Source organism: Trachinotus anak, unplaced genomic scaffold (assembly GCF_046630095.1).
Source record: "Trachinotus anak isolate AG129_WGS33_773 ecotype Australia unplaced genomic scaffold, CSIRO_AGI_Tana_v1 ptg000051l, whole genome shotgun sequence".
Classification (NCBI taxonomy): domain Eukaryota; kingdom Metazoa; phylum Chordata; class Actinopteri; order Carangiformes; family Carangidae; genus Trachinotus; species Trachinotus anak.
Genome location: NW_027273902.1, coordinates 210,001 through 230,688, shown reverse-complemented (window position 1 = coordinate 230,688; position 20,688 = coordinate 210,001). Strand labels below are relative to the sequence as shown.

General features: G+C 41.4%; 1 protein-coding gene across 2 annotated transcripts in view; it reads left to right on the top strand.

The window, feature by feature from the left end:
* plagl2 (pleiomorphic adenoma gene-like 2) overlaps positions 1-20,688 on the top strand; it is a 37,016-nt gene that overhangs the window by 1,239 nt on the left and 15,089 nt on the right. The window contains exon 2 of one of the 2 annotated variants that reach the window (XM_071473377.1): positions 14,600-14,707. The exons of the other annotated variant lie outside the window; for it this stretch is intronic. The gene's annotated coding sequence lies outside the window, so the exon portion shown is untranslated. The remainder of the gene's footprint in view (positions 1-14,599; positions 14,708-20,688) is intronic. 2 annotated transcript variants of the gene reach the window in all.

Sequence of the window (20,688 nt, the reverse complement as noted above, 5' to 3'; positions counted from 1 at the left end):
GCTATAGGCAGACATCCTGTGGTGTAGAGGTTCCACATGTAGGTAGCTCTCCGCTGCTGCACAGAGAATTCACCCAGACTATTTATTTCCATTTATCTAAAATAGCAAAAAAATACCTGTTTCAGTTTCCTCAAGACTTCAGACAACTTGTTTTGTCCAATCAGCAAACCACAAACTCCAACATTACTGACTGACAATCAGGAAGTCCTCAGAACTGATGGGCTGAGGTTAGTTTGGTATTTTTGCTTGAAAATGACTGAAGTTCAAAATCACAGCAACTGCTGATTAATTTCTTTGTCAACTGTTTCAGCTCTGGAGATTAAATGAGATATTATGTAGGATGCAAAAAAGAGGTGAATTATTAAGGCAGTAGTTATTACATGGCTGCAACAATACATGATGTTATGTGTGTGTGTGTGTGTGTATACATACACGCACACACACACACACACACACACACACACACACACACACACACATATATATATATATATATATATATATATATATATGTGTGTGTGTGTGTGTGTATGTGTGTGTGTGTGTATGTATGTATGTATATGTAAACCTTAAATGTTCCCCAATACCTGAAAAAGATGAACGTCTAATCTGCAGATCAATAAATTCTGGTGCAGTCTGACTTCAGCTCACTTCACCAGCATTTTTCTGCTGCAGTGTTTTTGAGACAACGTGCTCCATCCAGGCCTCCAGCTACATAATAAGGAAATGGAAGTGAGTTTGTCACGAGACAATGCCTTTGTTGCTGCTGGGTGAAGTGCAAGTCGAGACCCATGTGTTGATGTTTGCCACCCTCGCACTATAACAGCCCTGTTAGTGATGGAAGCGGCAGAAGATTCAGTTTCCTCCAGAGATTCTCAGAAATTCAGTTGTTATTCAAGTGCACCTGTTTTCAGATGCAGTGACAGATGTGACAGAGCTTTTTGTAACATGTTAATAGTTCTGTCAAACTTCTAAAGATCAGAGGTGAATTAATGGTCAGAAAATAAATTTCCCTATGTGGTAAAAAATATCATTAAAAATTAATCTGTGCAGAATTGAACTTGCAAACTTACATTTCTGCTATTTTTTCTTTATCTGTTGGTGATTATGTCCAGAGTTAAAATCAGAGTCTCTCCCACTGCTGTGTTTTTTTTTCTCAGTCATAAACTCCTGATGATTTGTGTTATTCTGGTGCCCAGGCATTCTTAGCTGCTCCACTCTCTGAAATATTCTGTGCCAGCTTCTTCTCATTAACGTCCATGCATTTCCTTACATTACTTCCATGCCCCTGTGGTTGGAGGCAGCACGTTTCATGTTTGCTTTTGTGATTGAGTGAATGTGTCTGCCTGTGAGAGCTCACACACATGCCTGTTTTTGAGATGGTAGATGTGTGTGTGTGTGTGTGTGTGTGTGTGTGTGTGCAAGCTTGTGTGTTTGCGAAAGAGAGAGAGAGAGAGAGAGATAGAGAGAGAGAGCGAGCTTTTTTTGAGCTGGAGGGAGGTCTTCTCCTCTGAAAATCCCCCACAATTCCTTGCACCTCTGCGGGCAGCGGTGGCAGTGGCAGCAGAGACGGTGGCGGCGGCAGCAACAGCAGGCTGATTTCCATGAGAAAAGAGCATCAGTTGGGTTAATGGGAGGGACAGCCCCTCTGAGGGGACAAATGGTAGTTAATAACCAGGGAAGAATCGGAAAAGCTCTGATCCCTTTCTTTGTACTTCTTCACCTTCTAGAGGCAGGGATGGAGTGGGGTGGGTGGGGGCGCCGAGGAGATGGGTGAGGGAACAAGGGACACTGGGTTCATGCTAGAATGGATGTTGTTCACTAAAGGGCCGCAAGAAGATTGTACTATTTGTTATTTTCTCAAGACGGCGGGAGGAAAAAAACAGGCAAGCTGCGAGCCTGAGAACCTGAGGGGAAAACGGGGCGATGCAGACGTCGTGTACGTGCGTGTGCATATGTGAGGGTCGTAGTTTGTGTGTTTGAACTCTTTGTGTACTCACATGTACACTGCAGTGTTTACATGCATGTGTGTCCAGTGTCATGGGACAAGAGCAAGGGGAAAGATTTATTTATTTCTGATATGTGAGGTTTCACACACAATGGCTGCTGGTGATTCAGGTCACTGAGAGGAGGAGGAGGAGGAGGGATGCAGAAGATACTGTAAATCAGGATTACAGTGATAGACGGGAGGACAGTTAGAAGAAGAGCAGCATCACATCTCACAGGCAGCATCAAGAGCGAAAATGAGCCTAAGAAGTGGTTTGTGTTTTACACATAACGCTGGGTATCGAACCTCAGTCAGTTTCATTGTTTGTTATTTATTCTTTGATCAGAGTTTTACTGTTTTTAATCTGGATTCAGTTTATTTAATGAATTTAAATGTTTTATTATAATTTCAGTTTTTCAACAGCTGCTTGTTTCATATTTGAGAAGTTTGTATTTTTTCATTGAATGAATCAATAAAATCTTGATTTTATTGATTCATTCAATGAAAAACTTCTCAAATACTCTTCAGAGGAAAGTATCAAAGTAATGTTTTGGTTTCACTCCTGAAACTCAGCCTGTTCAGACCATCTCTACCCCCCAGTCTGGTGGGGTTCCCTTCATTTTTTGGGTGTTTCTCATCATTTTTGCTTCTATTTCAAGCTACCTGCAACAATTTAAAACTCATATAAAGGTGCTAAAAACAGATCATTTATAATAGAATGTAATTTAATTTTCTCTGCCTTTTTACACTATGCAGCCAAAACCTTTGTTAAACTGTGTGAAGACAGACTGTGACTGTCTGACTTTGAAGGACGCCTTATGCTTTGGTTTTGCTGTGCACACTCACATGTTTGACCAGAGCTGACTGACCGAGGCAGTTAACAGACGGTTTGTGCTGCTGTTACACTGTGTTGAGCATTTAGCTCTATCCCAGTGTGGAAACACTAAAAGCTGAAGGTGAACAGCAGTAAAACACATTTCTCACAAGTTTTGCTGCTACTTGGTCTGATGTGATCACTACCTTATGATGGCTAATGTCAGCTAACGTTAGCCAACTTTAATTTGCCCAGAAATTGCTGTGTAACTGAATTCCTGAATCTGTTGTAGTGTTACACTGTATTTTATCAGTAGCATTGCGAACATGGAGCTACATTACGGAGAAATACAAAACTGTAACAATGACCCTTTAAAATATAGATTTTACAGCTGTGTGCACAAAGCGATTTGCCCGTTAATGACACTGACAAAAGCTGTAATGATTCTGAAGGTGTCAGAACAACCAGCAGCCATGCTAAGTGGCTAACGTTAGCCTCCTGACATCAGTGAGCCAGGTTGATGAACGACAGGTGAATGTTTACATGTCGTCGTCCCACAGGTTGGACTTCCTGTCTGATCACCGTTTGTGATCGCTGTGACACACGGTTGTGTGGTTACAGGTTGTTCTGATATTTGGGTGAAGAGTTGCTGTCAGGCAGGACTTGTTGTGTTGTTGTTGTCGAGGTCCTGCTTTTCACATGTGTGTCAGGAAAATACAGAAGTTGTTGCTGCTGTTGATTGTGCTGTATATTAATTTATTACTAAAGATGGAAATGGTAGTTTGACCAAACTCAAGGGCCACTTACAGTAGAAGCTTTTTGAACTGCATGGTCTTCATCAGCAGACAGGATTTGGATGGATTTTGCTGAATTGTGACTTGTTCAGGCAAAATCTTTGGTTTTCATCTTTTACATGAAAGTTAATCACAGCTCTTAGTCATAAAATAAACTAGTGATTATCAACATCTTCATGTGTCGGTCTTCCACATCAAATTCACAGGTTTTTTTTATTTGAGATAAAATGTGCTGGTGCACAAAACATCACTCTGTACCTCCTTCATTGTAAAAACAGCTCTGTATACATTTACTACATTCAGCTGGCAACTGTGACAGAGAGAAGAATGATGCTTTACTGTGTAATGGACTGATTGAAAACAGACATACGAATGTGCAGCGCAGCATAGCACACACACACACACACACACACACACGGATATTTACAAGGCTAAATAAAGTAAAAAAGAACCCTCACATTTTCATTTTTATTATTCATAGGAAGTAATACAGACACACATTCTCTGATTTACTCACACTGTGGCGGAGGCTTTCTGGACCAGTGCACATTCTGACGGGTCCTGCAGCGCCGGTCAGAAATAGTAAGAGGATGCTAGATGCTTGAACCACATACTGCCACTTTTCCTTGTGGATCTTTTTCTAGGAAGAGCGTGGCAGCTGTGGCTTTTCAGAACCTAGATCCATCCATCAACCAGCACCCATGGTTTACACCACACAACTCTCTCTCTCTCTCTCTCTCTCTCACTCACACACACACACACACACACACACACACACACCCTCTTTCCTCTCCCTCTTTTCCCTTCCCTCCTCCCTAATTTCTCCATTTCCATGTATCTTCATTTCTTTTCTGTCTTTTCTTTCTCTCTCTTGCACTCACTCTGTTCATCCATCCCCTCTCTGTTTTGCCCTCTATCCATCCTTCTCTCTCAGACTGAGTTTACAGCCCCCAGGCCACTTCCGCCAGGCTGTCTGCAACAGATTTATTAATAGGCTTTTCTCTCTCTGCAGTAAACACAGCGTTGGTTTAGGGGGCTGTCTCTCAGACACTGATAGACTTGTACTTAACCTTAGGTACTGACTAACTGAAGTGAATAGAGGACAGTCTGTTGGTTACAAAGATGATCTGCTGCAGACTGAGTCAGCTGCTGGAAATAAACACGAGTAGGAAACAGAAGTGACTTACAGTAAAAACAGCCAAATACATTTGTAGCTTTTGTGATTATTTTAGAGCATTTGGTGTGTTTTGTGAGTTTGGTGAGGTGAGAAAGGATGTCATGTCATAAAGGTCATCTGGTGGATTTCATTCCATGTGTTTCAAACATGCAGTGTGCTCCTCAGTCTGCTGATCCACCGTGATAGACTTAAAGATCCACCCAGTCTAAAGGTAGATGTCCATGTGTTTGTGATTATAAAGCAGGTCTAGGTTCTATATTAATACTGTGAAAGTATCAAAGCCTCCACAGAGAAATGCACACAGCCTGTATTCAGACACTGAGCCTTAAAACCCGCCGTCAGGACTTCTGGAACTTTGTGATGTCACAACAAAGCCACGCTCCCTAAGACCCCGCCCACCTGGACCCACCATCCAACCTTGCAGGATTTGGGTTTACCTGAAATGTGCTGTATTTTTACTGGATCAAAACAGCGTTATTGTCGTATTGCAATGTAAAGCTACTGAGTTCTAGTGTTACTGGTGTTGCTTACTGTATATGTAGATTTTGTCAGAACTCTGTCTCAGGAAACTTAGTCAAAGTGAAATCTAACAATGAGCAGCACAGAACCTTAACTTTACCCTCAACCAAGTGATGGTAGCATCCTGGACTGACTTTGACATGTGGGGAAATATTAGCTGCTCTGGATTTGGTCTAAAATCTAATCTAAACAGTCTTAATCACTCTTTACACGTTTGCTTGTGTAAAAACAATCTCATCATCCTTTGCCTCAACGTGAAGAAATCCACTCTGTGTGACGTGTTGAGTTTGTCTGAGCCATTGAAGACGTCGTGTAGTGGAGCTGGACCTGATCAGGTATCAGGTGACTCACCAGATGAAACATGAGCTGACGCTCCGCCGTCTGTCATCGTGCTGGATTCAGGACTAAGAAAAACCGTCCTGACAGCCTCGTGGTTCTTACAGCTGTAGCTCAGCGTTTAAGATTTGTTATTATATTATCATTTAGTCTGTACTTCTGTGACATTTAGATTTTCAGAATGATGCTGAACCTGGTGCATCTTTTCACTGCTGTTTAATAGAAATAGTTTATGGCTTCATTGCTTTGTGTGTTTTAGAGCAGCAGTTAACAATAATTTAAATTATCTTCAATCTGTTTATTGATTTTCAATTAATTTAAATAACAGAATAATTGTTTGGTCTATAAAATGTCAGAGTTCATTCAGATTGGTTTATTTTCTGATCAACAGTCCAAACACAGAGTTTATAATCAAACTATTAAATACTGAAAATCAGTAAAACCAGCAATATATTTGACTTTTTTTGATTGAAAATTGACTTAGATACTTAATAAATTATGAAAACTGTTAATCATTTATTTTCTTGTAAAATTGTTTTCAGGTCTAGTTTATTTTTTAAATGTTTTGTGTAATTATTTCAAGTATTTATTGCTAATTCCACATATAGTTTTCAGCTTTGAGCCTGTGATTGTTTTGGCTTCATGATTGTTTCTGCTTAGTTTGTGTGTAGTTATTGATCCTGGTGGTGACGTTTTCCTGGCACTGATAAATATAACTGAATTTAATTGAATATTTTAGTTTAAAAATGTATTTACTTACTTATGTGATGGAAATACTTGTAGTTCAACATAAACTTAAACAGAATTCCTGTCATGAGAAATCATACTTTTCTCTCTTTTTAAAAATTTGGGCAGATATTTCTACTGACTCACGGTCAGAGCGACTGTGAAGCTGCAACAATTATTTTCATTAATGATTAAAATGCTGATGATTTTTTTGATGAATCTTTTAATCTTTTTCAGTCAGTTCAACTCGTTGGTCCAAAACCCAAAGATGTTCAGTTTACTGTCAGAAAAAAGAAGGAAAACCTGCTTCTGAATATTTGACATTTCCCTTTGATAATAACAGAAAATTATTTGATCATCAAAATTGTTGCGGATGAATTTCTGACTGTGCCAAAGACTGTAGCTGATATATATAATTATTTTTTATTTTTAGAGCTGGAAAAGAAAAACACTTCACTGATTAGTCAGGACATAGAAAATTAAAATCAAATACAGATTCTTAAATAATTGGATTTGCTTTACAAATTATTTCTGACATTGTTAATTAAATACTTAAAATATGTAAATTATAAGTTTAAACTATTAATTTGAAAACTGAACATGTTGTGAAATTAGTGAATTATTTTTGACATTTTATAAATGAATGACTGAATCTGTAATAGAAAATAATCATCAGTCAATAATAATTTTCCTCAGAAACTAAAAAATCTTTTCAGTCTCCTCCTGTAAATATCTCAGTGTCCAGGTTCAGTTCACTGGGGGAAGATTTGCCAGAAACACTGGGCTGGAAAAGAGCTAAACCCAGTCTGAAAATACAAATGGATTGATGGTCACCAGTGTTCCTAGTATCATCTGTTCACATGTTAGGATGCGACTGGAGCCGAAGTGGAAGTGCTGCGGTGTGCTGGTGTCATGTGCTGCAGCCGAGGAATGCAGCACCACAGACCGTCTAGTATGTACATGCAGGGAGAGGACGGATACATGTCAGAGTGTAGCTGAGATTCAGCACGTGACTCAGCACTGAGTTATGTGTGTGTGTGTGTGTTTCACCGGCACAGTAATATCTGGAATATGGACCCGGTCTGTTCCGGTCGTCGGTTTGTGAGTCAGCGAATGGACCGAAACCTGATCCATGTGGGCAGAGAGAGAGAGAGAGAGAGTAAACTCCTGACACACACGCACACACACACACGCACACACACACTCACACACACAGCTACAGTAGTAGTGACAGATGATTGCTCTGCTCCTGATTCATACTAAGAAGGCAGCAGGAGAAAAGCGGGAGAAAGCAGAGTGTAGCCACAGTGTCTGATGACACATCCCCTCTTCCTTCCTCTGAAGTGATTTTTAATAACGCCTACACCACCCCGCCCTGCTCAACAATCCCCTACTCACCAAATAATGCCAAGCAAAACCTCCAACTGCCTCGATAGACAAAAGAAAATTCTGCACAGCTCCGGTGTTCACTGACTCTGATACAGGAGTGAAAATCAGAATTCCTCTTAGTATTGAGCAAGAATCTAAAGAAATGAGTTGATCGGTGTATTGATTGAGTGATCGGCTGCCACCTGACATTTGTCTCTGAGAAAACGTAGACGGAGTAACAAGAGATTAAGTAGAATTGTCAGAGGCCTTAAGGGTCTTTGTGGCTTCACGTTTAACATGATTGACACTGACGCACTTTGTCTCTGCATGCAAATATTCAGGGACTGTTAAATATTCATGTCGGCCATTACTGTATGCATGGTTGGTCTCTTGTTCCAGTCCAGCCTCACTGGACTGGACCAACAGACTCTCTGGCAGTGGAAGTGTTCAGACGCTCTTATTAATGAAGAATTAGCATCATCACAGTAAAAAGTGATAGATCTCATTTTAATGTATTTGTCCTTGTCTTTAAATCAGTGTCACAATTATTTCAAACCTTTACCTTGATTATGATTAATCAACACTTACTTATTCTCCATGTTTTTGTTTTAAACCTGCCCTTATAGTTCTCCAAAAAGGTCTGTGCTGTAAATAGGCTGAACTGTTAAAGCTCCATGTTTTACTCTTCTCCTGTGTTTTATCTGAAGTGTTGATCTCCATCAGAAGATATATCTGTGGTTTAAGAACCAGAAACCATCTCAGTGTAGTTTTACATCTCCTCCCTCAGGCTTCTCTCTGGAGCTCTAGTAACAACAGGTCAGTCAGCCAATCAGAGGAGAGGATCTGAGCCTCTCTTCTGATTGGCTGACTGTTTTCTGACTGATACAATAAAAAATATAGCAGATTTCAGGTAAACACTCAGAGAAACCAAATCCTGCAAGGTTGGATGGTGGGTCCAGGTGGGCCTTGCTGGGGCCATTGCCAAAGGGTGGTAACTGCTTTGTTGTGACATCACAAAGTTCCAGAAGTCCTGACGGCTGGCTTTAAGGCTCAGTGTCTGAATACAGGCTGTGTGCATTTCTCTGTGGACTGAGGCTTTGATACTTTCACAGTATTAATATAGAACCTAGACCTGCTTTATAATCACAAACACATGGACATCTACCTTTAGACTGGGTGGAGCTTTAGCACTATGGATGGATTTTCTTCTACTCGAGTGAATATCTTTGTGATTTTAAAATATTTAAAGGAAACACACACAGATGAACTATTTATGACCATTTAAAGTACACATTGATTATTAATTAGATTAATTGGTATTGTTACCTTTGGGCTGTGAAACAGTTTTCCTTCAGAGTTTGTATCTGACGTCAAACTTCAGACATGACGATGTTTCCAGGTAGAAGCTGCTCAGGTTGAGGCTCAGTGTCTGTTCTCCAGCTTCACTTTGAGTGAATGAACGATGCTTTATGATGATTACTGGAAAGGTTAAGAGCCCTGATGATGAACCCTCAGGCAGCAGCTGAAAGCCAGCAACAAGACAACTTTAATGACTCATTTAGTTTGTAGTTTAATCAATAATAATCGATCATATGTTATTGTTTTTTTACCTACATGTTGTATATATAATAATCATAATCATAATCACAATGATAATAATAATATGTAAAAGTAAGAGTAATTATAGCTGTAAAATAAATGAAGTGAAGTAAAAACAATATTTCTGTTGAGGACTGGTGGAGTGAAGTAGACAGTCCAGAGACTCTAACACAGTGTCACTAATAACAACCATCACAACCATCAGTCTGACTGTAGGTGTTTCTGTGTCGCTCACATGGATCATTTCTCTGACCATATTGTGTTTTAACCTTTAGAAACCTCACTGAATTATGACTGTGTGTTAGTAAATGTCGCTGCTGCATCTCGTTGAGTTATTACAGGTGAAATGTCCTGTTTGTACAATAAATAATAATAAATTAAATCATAAATGTGCCAAGATGAACACTCCCTGCTGAGCAGGAGATATATGTGAATCGTCCTGATATATTTTACATTTATTGAATTAATATTCTGACAAATAAAAATCTAGTTGTAGATATATCAAAATATCAGAGATTTAAATTTTACATCATATTGTAGAGAATCATTAAAGTAAGATCATCCAGCTTTTATCTGAGATGATAGTGAATATGTAATAAATTATTCCTCCGGCACACAGGAGAAGTTACAGCTGATCACCTGTGGTTTCTATGTGTGATCAGTTTAAACTGGTTTATGACACTGTGATGAAACACGTTAGTTTGTGAATTAGTAAATGAATGAGTTAATGACAGTTAATATAAAGTATGAAGCAGGTGAAAACACACATGAACTGATCCTTATGTGTGTTACAGTGGATTAATGAACTGTAACATTAACCAATCACTGACAGGCAGGTATGAAACTGTTGTGGTTCAGGTCTGCACCACATGACTGCACAGCTCTGTGTTTCCTGTCGCCGCCTCTTTACTCTGACGACTGTCAGAATAAAAGCAGAACGCCAAACAAAAAACAAACAAAAACAAAACAAAAAAATACCTAAAGGCTACTCGAGCTTGAGGTTCAGCTTTCAGTCATGTCCTGTGGTCTTCATCTGGAAGACGTAAGATTTGTAGTGAAGAAAAAAATATGGATAAATATTATAAATGAATCATTAACCACCTCACACTTGTCTTTCTCTCTGTTCTTCTTCACCTGTTGGCTCCTCAGCTCATCTTACTCCTCTAACCTGTTTATCACCCCCCCCCCCCCCCCCCCCCACCCCCCCCGTGTTTTGATCAGTTGCCGTGCAGCCCCCCCCTCGTTTCCCTCCTCTTTTCTCAAGCGTACTTCTCCGTCTCATTATTTCCTTCGAGTGTTCTCCTCTGTGTCATTCTCTTCTTAGAGCTTTGAATTTTCCCCCTTGTCCTCACACTCTCTTTTTTTTTCTTACCCCCTCACCCCCCTCATCGCCCACCCCCTCCTCCTACGACCACTTACCAAATTTAACCCCTCACCCACTCATGTGCATTCCACCAGCTTCATAAACACACACATGCTACCAAACATGTAACGGTACTCAGAGCGACTTCCTCCTCTCTCCTCACATCTCTCCATCTACTCTCTCTCTCTCTCTCTCTCTCTCTCTCTCTCTCTCTCTCTCTCTCAAAGTCTTGGTGAACAACAACAAGTAGGAAAAATGAAAGTGGGGTGACAACTGTGCGTCCCCTCTCTGCGTCCCCTCCAGGGCCAGTGTGAAGTTTTCAGTTTGATTGAAGGCCTCCTTTCTGTGGTGTGCGGTGTGAAAGCTGTCCTAATTGAATGATAAAGTGCCCTGAGATGGAGTCCAGTGAATAGCCAACAATGGCCAGCCTGTGTGTGGTAGAGGGATTTTGGTTCACATCCAGCCTCTGCCTCTCTGCTCCGAGAGGGGGCCTATTATAACACTCGCTGCTGGACTCGGTCACGTGACGCTGCCTCGCACTCTGCTACCCCCCCCCCCCCCCCACCCCCACCATCTCCTCCCCTGCCCTCCCTGTTTGCCCCCCCACTCCAGAGCAGCCTGACCAATCCGGTCACGTCATCGGCCTCCTCTTCACTCTGCCAGTTTGGTTGGATGGTCTCATTTTGCCAGCAAGTGACTTTCAGTAGCAGCTATCTGTGTGTGTGTGTGTGTGTGTGTGTGTGTGTGTGTGTGTGTGTGTGTGTGTGTGTGTGTGTGAGACAGAAAAACTGTCAGAAAATAAAGTTTTCTGAAGAAAGAGTCCAAATCAAATTTCTAATTTCTGTTTAACTTGAATCTTAAAATGAGGAAATCATCTGACAGGCCTGAGTTATGATTTATGGCCTTTGTGTCAACATGAGCTTTCAGTCTTTTTTCTTTCTTTTGGTTCTGAAAACATTAAAGTTTTTGATATTTCATTAGAAAAAAGAAATAAATTTTAGAATAAAAACATCAGAGGATATTTGCTCTGACTTCCTTTTATAGTCATTAAACTGTCACAATGTGTTTGTCCTCATTGACTAAAGGACCACACAGACATTACCGGTCAGTACACTGAGCATTGATCTCATGCAGTTTGTATTTTAAGATGTTTCTCTGCAGCCATAAGGACGGAGAACAGATATCTGCTGCTTCTGGTCCAGAGTCTGTGAGAGAGGCAGGCTTTACAGAAACACACTGAGGGACAGAGAGACACACAAAGTGACAGATGCAACCAAAGTTAGTTCACTAGAGTTCAAAGACTAAAGAGCAGAAACAGATTTTATTTTTCTGCTTCAGTCCTGTTTCTCCAGCAGCTCAGTCCAGTGACAGCTGCTGTTTTAAAGAGTCGCTGAGTTCTGTGTTGTGTTGACACCATCAGGCTGTTTCACAGTCCACCCTCCTCCAACAGTTTCCTCTCTTCAAACTATATGTTAAAGTTCAGAGAAGCTCATCACTCTCCAGACGTGAGCAACACGTGTCGCGCTCATTTCTTATGTAGCTGCACAAATGAAATCAGAGGCAAAGTGTTTTCTGTTCAGCCTCTGATTTATAACAGGTTCAGTAAATATCTGCTGTTTGTCTTTTCTGTCATTGTCCCTCCTCACTCATCCCGTGACCCCTTGTGGGGGCCTAACCCCTATGTTGAGAACCACAGTGATGGAGCTCTGTTAACATTAGATGATTCAGATTACCGTGTGTGTTTCAGTTGTTCTCTGGTTGTTGTTCAGCTGTGTGTGAGGCTGTGAAGACGACTGGTCCATCTCCCTTCATCCTCAGCTAGATGGCAGCGTGGACACCAAGAACCCAATCAATACTTCTCCTGATCCATCAGTGGTTCATCTGAGGTTTAGATCCGCTGTGGTCCAGGGGGGGTGAGGGTGAGCGGCTATCGGGGGGAGCTGGCAGTGGGCACCCAGGGGCTGAGGCTGGGTGATGGGTGTGAAGTAAAGAGCTGTGGTACAGATGCTGGACAATCTGTTAACTATTTTACCCTCCATCTGAAATCTAAACCGTTCTCACACACACACACACACACACACACACACCCTCTCTCACTCAGATGAAGTGCAGTGCTGTGTTTAAGTGTGTAAATGAAAAACTGGGTGCACACAGACGTCTCATTATTCTGCCGCTGACACGACCTCGTTATGACGCCGTCGGTTGTTTACACTGAACCAAACAAAGTCGTCAGGATGTCGCTCCAGTCTGTGACTTCAGAGAACCTGTGGTCAGACTCGCTGAGGAGGACCTGATGACTGGTCCTGTTTTTATGGGATCAGCAGATGATGACCTCACGGTCACGTGCTGAGAACCACAAAGATGATCTCAATGCTGCGTCTTCATCACTGTGTCTTCATATAAATTATCAAGCGAACATTTTCTGAACTCCAGCTTCAATGTTGATCAAGCTGAAGTTGATGAAGGACTTAAAGGTGCTCACCTGTGAGGACCTCAGTCTGCAGGTAACCTGAGGTCACAGCTTCTGTGTTGTTGATGAATTAAATGATGAACGATGATGATGACACAGGAAGTGGATTCAAAGTGGCTCGGTCCTGTCACAGCTGGTGCCTCATCACGTCACGAGATGATCAGTCAGGTGCATTTAGTGGATTCATCTATTAACCATGACATTAACTATTGGAACAGTCTGTCCTCTCTCTGTGTGGAGTCTCTGCTTTTCTTTGTCGTAAACTTCATGACCGTGAACTTTGACCTCGTGCTTCAGGCTCTGTGAAATTACAGTGGAACTATTTTCTGAAATTTTACAGAAAATAATAATTTACAGATGAAAACAGTTGCAGCTCTGACAGACGCTGGCACAGCGGCGTCACCAGCTCGTATCATAGACATCGTGTCCTGGACTGAGTCTCTGTGCCAGACCAGACCTGATCAGAGTCAGGCCCTCCCTCCCCTCCCCCCCCCGCCGCTCGCTTGTCACCTGCCTGTCATCTGCTGAAGGTGCCTGCGGCCTCCGATCCTCAGAACGTGATCATGTTTCAGAAAAATGTGAGGAATGTGAGCTGCCCACTGACCATTTTTCAAGGCCCTGTTTATGCAAGAATGTTATTTTTACAAGTCTCTACCTTTAACCACAACACCCCCACCCCCCACCCCCACCCCAACACACTCCTCTCCTCCTTTTCCCTCCTGAACACATCCTTTAAAAATACACATGGAGAATGGGTAAAGGAGGAGTGTGGGGGGGGGGGGGGGGGGGGGGGGGGGGGGGGGGGGTGGAAAAGGCTGCGGGTCTGTTGAAACCTGTAGATTTCTGGAAACAAAAGGCTGAACGTTGCCTGTTGTTTCAAGCGGAGCTGACGTTGCCAAACTTAGAGATTGTTTGTTGCTGACTCCGTCTGAACGAGAGAGAGCGGCTGCAGCCCAGGGAAACAAAAGTGTCCGAGTCCCAGCGGCTGCATGGATCCGCTCAGACCACAGGCTGTGTGTGTGTGTGTGTGTGTCAGGCTCATAGATACATGTTTGAGTATTTGCTTGTTGAGCAGTGTAGAGTTGAAGGTGATGATAATAATGAGTGTGAAGACTCTGGAAAATGAAAAAACAAATAACACTAACATCACTACGACGTCAACTGACTCTGTTGAAGGGTTTGAGGATCATCACAAAATAAAATTTAAAAAAATCCTCATTTTAGGAAACGATTATAAATTATGATGAAACTTCAGTGTGAGGAAAAATCACAGAGATCAAGATCAAGAAATTACAGATATGATACACTAATCAATGAAATATGAATGTTAAGTTTTATTATTAATAGTTATTTATATACTGTGCATATTAATGGAATCAGTAAGTAGAACTTTAAAGTATTCAGATTTTGTTCTTCAGTAAAAGTAGAAATACCACTCTGTTTCAGGTAAAAGTCCTGATCCAGATCTTGATTTAACATCGGCCTGGACACATTCCATTCATCTGGAAACACGGCTGTTATCACGCAGCTTCGCTCTGCTGATCGCCAGCTCAGGTACAAGGACAGTCAGTATAAAGTGTGAGTCTTCAGGTAACAGATCAGACACTGCATATTTAACACAGTAAATATTGTTTGGTTATGTGCTGTATTTACTGTATGTGGGGAAGTCAGAGGTTGTAAAAGTGAGTGTGTGTTTGCAGAGTCTGTAAAAGCTCTGCTCTTTAAACATGATGGAGAGAGAGAGACAGAGAGAGAGAGAGAGAGAGAGTGTGAAGGGGGGGTTAGTGTGACACCCACTGGCACCCTGCCCACATCTCCGGCTGCTGTGGAGCTCCGTGTCACGGTCAGGACTCCCTGCCAGAAGGGCTTTCCCCAGAATCACCTCTACACACACACACAGCTGACCCGTTTAAACTGGTTTAAATGGAAACATCATTTACATTTACTTAAGTATAATTTTGAAGTATTTGTACTTTACTTCATTTTACCCTTGTAAATCTATTATTACACAGTATTTTAAAATGAAGTATTACTACTTCAATTTAAGTAAAAATGCTACAACTACTAGTTGCCAAACAATGAATTGAAGTATTCTTGAAGTTTGGACAAGTGAAACATTCAAATCACAGGAGATGCAGTTTCTGTGATTTGGATTCATATATATATATATATATATATATATATATATATATGAATATATACTCCCATGATTAAAGGAACACGCTTACATCAAGACAAGGCAAATGTTTCTGTGTAACTCATCATCACCATAATAACAACCATAATAACAAAACAGTATGAAACACAGATACTATCTAATTAAAAGCATGATTAAACGATTGAATAATGAAATGATGAAGTTTTTATCTTCTTCTTAAAGCCACGTACAGATTTGATCAGGACCTGGTTCCAGCAGTGAGTCCGTTCACCTGGTTCAGTTTGAGGGGGGGCAGCAGAGAACTGGTTTCCTCTGAAGAGTTAATCAGAGTTGAAGTGAATCTGAATCCTCCCTCTGCTCTGTGTAAAACTGGACACATTTTTTTTCTTAATATCGACTGACACTCCAACATTTAGTTTTAATGTGCAAACAGACACTCTCCCCCCACCTGAAGAGGGTTATTAACACAATTCAGGTGCTGTGTACTGCAGTCTGATCTCCATCATAGTGCCAACAGTTACCAACAGAATCACTTCCTCTTTAGCAATTTTGCCTACAAAATAAAAGTGTTTTTTGTTTTTTTCCCAGCAATGCTTTATTTCAAGCTATTGTGAGTTTTCATTCTGAAAAGTTCTGACAGGAAGTTCCACAGGTTCTGCTGCTGGCTTGACAGACGTCTCAAAATGGCAGACATATGAGAAAAATGTCACCAGCGCTGAACCTTAGCTTGTTGAACAGAGACCAAACCAAAGTGCACCGCTAGCATCAGTTTGCAGGCTAGAAGCTAATTAGCTGCTCAGCTGCAGCACAGTAAACAGCATGTAGACGTAGCTGCTGATTTCATTTGGGTCCAGTTGGTTGCTGTTGTGGATCTTATTGATGTGCCCATGACTTGCGAGCTACACCTCAACCTTGTTTAGTTCAAATGTTGTTCCCGTGGACTTAACGCTGCTTTCAAGTCGTATCCTTCAAGTCATGATAACCAGCAGCTGAGCAGGAAAAACCGTTCATGTCGGCCTCCGACTTTAATTCTGAGTCGATTTCAGACATCAACATTATCAGGAAACTAACTTCAGACACATCATCAGTCTGTTGCCAGAGAAACTGTGATTGTGACGAAAGGTGATGTTCGCTGCTGCTCTGCCTCTGGTTCCTGTCCTGCCGTCTTCGTTTGGCTCAGTGACTGAGGTTCCTGCGCTCTGGCAGCACATTACACACAGGCTGTGTCTCAGTTCAGGGGCTGGACCGTTGGAAGGCTCCTTCAGACGCAGCCGAGAAATGTGACCTTTGTTTCTGGGGCGATGAAGGATCCAATAGGTGGATCGTTTGCAGCCCAACCTATCCCCAGACTCAGTGCACACCAATTATGAATCATTTTTCAAAAAGAGAATAGGACTCTGCACATTAAATAGCAGCTGAGGATAAATAGGAAAAAACTCCGAACACTGTCTTTCACTGTTTTGTTTCAGCCATCGTGGTCTATGCCGTCTTCGTAGACCCGTCCTCTGAAGGCTGCAGATGCAGCTGCTATAAGAAGAAGAGGTCTCTGTAACGTTACAGGTCCAGTTTTGGTGAAGACAGATGACCAGAACGATAACGCTGTAACCTCCCTTCCAGAATAATGTCTGAAGTCAGAGTAACACCGGGGCCACAGCTGACAGTGTTAGCCTCCAGCTGATTTTATTAAAGACAGTTTATCTGTCATGTCTGTATCAAATACACTGACAAACCAACAACACAAAACTAACACAAACACTTTATGTAATCATTTATATTCACATGTTAATGTCAGTTCAGTGTGTGTGTGTGTGTGTGTGTGTGTGTGTGTGTGGCCTGCAGTCTCACTAAAAGACACATTCCCAGTGTCAAACAGGCAGAGTGGACTCAGTGTCACCTCCAACAACCTGACTGACCCCTGCTTCCTCCTCAGCAGCTCAACAGCACAGACATAACACACACACACACACACACAGTTATATTTGTAGAAGTCCAACACTTAATGCTCATTTAACGTGTCTCTGATGTGTGTGTGTAGTGTTACTTCGTGTGTGACTGTCATACTGTTGTGTTTTTGTGTCTCACAGAACAAACATTAGTGTGTTGACAGTTTTACAACATTAAGTGTTGATACCATGACTGGCGCCTGTGGCTGCAGCATCAATGGGCTCCTCTGTGCTGCAGATGGATGACTGACTGTGACTGTGTGTCCTCAGTGCATCGTCTTGTTGTGGAGACATGAGGAAGTGTCCTGAAGCTTTTTACTGGTGTTTGTCTCCTTCAGTCTTTCCAGTTTAACTGTTGTGTCATTTGTTCATTTTAATGTAATGTGATTGGTTACACACTCCTGCAGCTGCGGCTTTTTGCAGAGATCAGAGTCACTGGGTTTTCTGTTCATGAAATTTTGTAGGTGAGGAGGGTTTATTTATTTTTTAATCCTGTCAGCTGTTGATATTATTTATTAAGTTGTGTCTATTCAACACTAAAAACACGACTGCAGCAGTGAAACATGAATGTAAGTGACTTCATGTTGACTCCCGTTTGTCTGCTCTCTGGTTTTAGAGACATGAATTCAATACAACACTTTAGGCTGAACTGAACTGTGGCTGTTGTTAGCGTGCAGACTCTTTCTGTTCAGTCCAGCACCTGTGACCACGAGTCTGTTCTGGAGTCGTGTTATTTCTGTCTGATGTTTGGTGGCTCTCGTCTGGTGGGAGTTTATGAACCTTCTGTAATAAACTGTGTAGAAACTTACATGTTCACAGAAACTCTGGATGCCACAAACATCCAGTATCTTTTATTTTTCTCCTTCCAGTCAGAAACCTGTGTCTGTAAATCAGAGGGTTTAGCTCAGTGAACCTTTCAGTAGCTGATTGAGTTGAATCACGGTCAAGTTTTCATGGACATGAGAACGTCATGTAAACTGTTTAGTGGCCGTTACAGGAAATGTGAAGGATCTTTTTCACTGGGTGTCAGCAGCAGGATGAAGTCAGGAGAAGTGGCAGTGGTGGTGAAGGTGTTCCTCAGTGACAGTTAGATGAGCCCTGCCTTCTTCCCCCACAGCCAGACCACAGCCTGGGCTATCTTTAGCCAGGACACCAGGGCAGCCGTGCTGGGTTATGGCCACATCCCGGCCCGATGTGGCTGGGACTAACTGTCGGGATGGGTGAGGGTTTGGCATGGCAGAGCTTCACCCTGGGTGAGAATACACGAGCAGGAGAGGAAGTGAAACCTGGGGGAGGAGGGGGGGAAGGATGGAGTGAGAGAGAGGGATGGAACACTGTAGAAACAGACGAGGCTCGCTGCCCTCACGTCTGCTGCTTTTCCTGCGTTAACGATGATGAAATCACCTTCATGTCACTGTAAAACATTCATTCGTTCACTCTGTCTTTCAAACTTTAATATCTACAGCTGTGGACTTAGTTTTTATTCAAGAATGTCTCATTAATAATAAATATACAAATCTTTAAAGCTTCTATACTTGAAACCAGTTTTTGGAAGTTTAATATATGAATCAATTTATTGATTAATTGATTGTTTGTTCACTTGTCCTGTTTGTAAATTGCTGTTTTTCTCTTCTTTGTATCATAGTAAATTAAACATGTTTGGGTTTTGATCTGTAGATTTTATCTTTTATCTTTCATTTTAGAGACCAAACAAGTGTTTGATTTGTCCTAAAAATAATTGTAATTATTGAAAATTAGTTGCATCCCCATTGGGCAGTAAATAATAACATTATAATCAGAGAATCCTGATATTTGCAGTTTGCTCTGTTCTGCAGTCCCAGCTGATCATTTTCCTCTGATTCATTTCTTTGATGCACTGCAGCTGCTCTCTGCAAATAACAGTTATGTCCATTATTGATCAATCAGTTGATCATTTTTTAGGTTAATCATGCTTCTACAAAACAAAACAAATGATAGAAAACAGTAATTTTCTAATTGATTAATCAATGACTTCTTTTAGCTGTAAATACTCTGCAGAGGTGATTATGATTAATAACTCTTCTTCAGACTCTAATACTAAACCTTTAATTAGTTTGATTTGATTTTGATTTGTATTTTTTAACTGTTAACTGATGATTATTAAACCAAACAACCAACGATTAATTGAGAAAATAACTGATAGTGAAAATAATTGTTAGTTGCAGCCCTGCAGTGAAAACATATTCATTTACAAACACATCATGTTTGTTTTATTCTCATTTATATTTTCTCTCTGTTGCCATAGTGACGCAACAACATGTCATGGTCATGTGATCTCAGTCTGACTGAATATACATCAGATGTTTGTGAAATTAGTTGAAGATGTTTTTGGTCTCTGCAGTGAGTTCATGGCGGCCATGTTGCCTTCATGTGCTGCGGCTTCCACTTCTGGTCAATGTGTTTAGTAAAGTGTGACCCGCGCCCCCGCCCCCCTCCCCCTCTCTACCTCATCTCTCTCTGGAGTCACTTGACTGGTGCACAGACCCCTGACTCCACCACTGCAAATGACTCCTGTTTTCCCTCCTTTTACCTCCTCCCTATATCCCTCTCTCCTTTGCTTCTTCTTCTCTCTACACCTCAGGTAGAGAGAGCAGAAGAAGAAGAAATCCTCTCAGGTTTCATAAAGACAATGCATTTCATATTTATTTTTATTATTTTGTTTAACCTTGATTAAACCAGCATTACAAATCTCTATTTTAAGTTCAACTGCAATGACTGATTTACAGACAGTTTAGTTTAAATCAAAACAGAAACATAACATTTGTAATGAAAGATTTCACCTTAAAACAATCCACAACTATAAAAACAACACTACACTAATAATACACAAAGAAAATTCAATGATGTTATAATAATAAATAATCACAATCATAAGGTTTTAAAGGTAAGAAATAACTGTCCCGGTCTTTTTGTTGTTCAAACACAGGCCACAAATGAACTTTAAATGATTTTTGTTAGTTCAGGATTCAGACACTAATGAAACAGGTTGTTTTTCATACAGTACATGATTTTCTATGTTTTAGTTGAAATGTTTGTTCAACATGTGCAGTGCCCCCCCCCCCCGTGCCTGCGGCTGTTGTCACCTAAGCTCCGGACGATGTACTCACTCTCTATATTTAGTTTGTTCATATATTTCAGTGGAGAAGCCGCAGTCTTCCTGCCATGTGATGGTGGTGGTGCAGAGGCTCTCAGCCCGGCTCTGCTCCGCCGGCTGTGGCCCAGCATCGTGCCATCAAGAATCTCACAAACCCTTTCTCACATGTTACTGCGTGGCTGCGGCAGGCAGTGAAGGGGTTAATACCAGTCACTCAGCATGCGGGAGCTGTGGCGGGCGGGCAGGCAGGCAGTGCTGAGGCTGACCTCTGACCCCTCAGGAAAGGAATGTGGAAGCTCTT